We start from the raw sequence: 2,667 nt of genomic DNA on the forward strand, positions 1-2,667 counted from the left end.
ATATATATATATATATATATATATATATATATATATATATATATGAGTTACTTGAATGTTTAAATATCTTATGTTGCTTATATACATTAAAATGTAGTGTCAAAAAAATGAACATTATTATGAGTAGTGTTGTTTTATAACATACACTTACTAGTAGGAATCTGTTAAAGTTACTTGAATGTTTAAATATTTTATGTTTATTGATGTTTAAATTAAAGTAATAAATTAATGAAGAAAAAACAAAGAAGAGGAAAACAAGTTGAGAAAATAAAAGTTAGAAAAAGGATATTAATTTATAATGACAGGTCAAGGCCCACTAAGTTAGAAAAACAAGGCACTGTGGGCCGGACCAGTTTATTCTCCCTCTGTTTTCTTCTTCTAATGTCACTTTTGGGCCCCATTTTACTATGAGCTCTCTTTTACGTCTCTTCTCCCACCTATTTTGTTTGTCTTCTATAGTGGTGAACAAGACAATATTGCCCTTCTATAATTTTTAAATATTTAAGTTTATTTCTGAAAAGTGGTCAAGAAAGAAATATTTAAATTACATTGGAAACTAGTTGTGTTAATTCTAGTTGTTGAGAATGCAATTATAATAAAATATCTGTAAATTCAATGTGGATTATTGATTTTGAATTCGAATTATTGACAAACATAAAAACACTTATTTATTTGATTGACTGAACTTAAATACACCTTCAAACTAGCACCAGAGTGATATACACCCTTATATTCATGTCATGTTAAGGGGTGTATTCAACACGTCTCTTATTTTTTTTATTAAGAGTCTCATGTTTCTACAAGAGTTTTGAGCTCATTTGCTATGTCATGCTGCATATAAGGGGTATATCCAAGTTTAGTTAATCAAGTAGCGGGGTATTTTTTAAGGCTGACAATAGTATGAGGATGAAACTAAAAATTTGTGTCAAGTTCAACGGTATTTCAATACTTCACTCTTAAAATAATAAAGTGTGGTCGTTCTATAACAATTTATGCTTTAATTTTAGATGAAATCATCATACTTTAACATGGTAATAGCTCGGATGGAGATCCTGAAATCGGATCTCACCATTCACAACACCACTCATAAAAATAAAAAAATTCCATATACTTGACCCTATGGAAAAAAATCAAACCCACAAATTAATCTATCTGAGTTGGAAGCCTTGTACAAGCATTTAAGTTAATAGGGTAGATGGAAAAGAAATAGCTAGTAAGTTGTAAGTAGTTAGGAAATTAATTCGAAACCCAAGAAAATGCATATTATATTATTATAATCTTTTGGTTTCTTAGATGTCCAAGCATTAATGTTATATTGTTATAATAATTTGTTTGGATTGTAAAAGGGAGAGGACATAAAAGGAAAATGTGTTAAGGAAACTTGTATGATAAAGGAAAACAAAAACGTAAACATGGTAGACAAAGCACACGAAAGAGGAGATTGTTTTAGTTGATTAAAGACTTGTGGGCTAAATTCTTGAGGGGCCTATTCTAAAGCTAACATGAGATTTCTAGTCCCACTCACAACGTGGTATGGTCTCTTAAACATGGTTGACCTAATTTCTTTTATGATAAAATTTGTAAATAATGCTATTAGAATTCAATGAATGCAACAATATTTTTCACAGCATAACTTGCCATATTCTTTTACACTATCCTTCTACTTAGTAAAAGGTGAAATATCCGCTCCTATCTTGTTCCGAAAATCTGAAAATTGCTTTTTGAGTGCTTTAGCGATCTTGTTCCGAAAACCTGAAAATTGCTTTTTGCAGTGCTTTAGCGTGAATATAACCTAACCGTTGCTTTGATGAAACAAAATGTGTGACAAGCTATGTAGCAATTACACTTTGATAATAAACGTATCCATTTTGTACGATAATTCATTCTAATTAGGTGATTCTCTAACTGCATTTAGTATTTGTATGTATATGCATGTGTTTTCACGACTCAAATAATGTATTTATGTTTGAAAATTCACTTTACACGTACAAATTATCATTTTTTTTCATAAAATATTTTTCAAAATTGAAAATTAATAAATTCAAAATCGTAATTCCGCGGTGGGACCGACGTTGGTACGTAGATTTTCCACATGCTAACATGCTCGACTTCTCAATCGTTTGTACAATTTAACTGTTTTTGTTTTCAGGCTTCATTCCATTGGATCTATAGGACAAGGTCTAATCAATTGATCAACAGAAAGTAAATTTTCAACGAACATTTATTAGAGTTGTTAGTACGTAATTGGTGATTAGTCATAACACACTTATGTTCATGTAATTAGTAGGGAAAACATAGTACAGACGGCTAAGAGAACAAATAATTAATGTTTTTCATGTTTACATACTTAAACAACTAGAGATATAGAAGATACAAGATAAGTTTTAGCTACTATACAACTCTTAAAATACTGACTTTAATTCTTGAGAAGGCCCAAAATAGTCCCTCATTTTTTGTTAAGACTCAAAGTCACACATGGAGCTCTAGTAGTCCCTCATACAATTTTGGTGCACTTTTAAACCTCTCCTAAATTTTTGACTATTTTTTATTTTTAGTTTTGTTCATAATTTTATGTAAGAAATGTTTCATTGTTTTTTTATATATATTTAGTAGTAATAATAACTCTATATGAGAGAAGGTAAAAAGAAGAATAACTTGTTCTGTTCA

Source organism: Solanum pennellii, chromosome 7, assembly GCF_001406875.1.
Source record: "Solanum pennellii chromosome 7, SPENNV200".
Lineage (NCBI taxonomy): Eukaryota > Viridiplantae > Streptophyta > Magnoliopsida > Solanales > Solanaceae > Solanum > Solanum pennellii.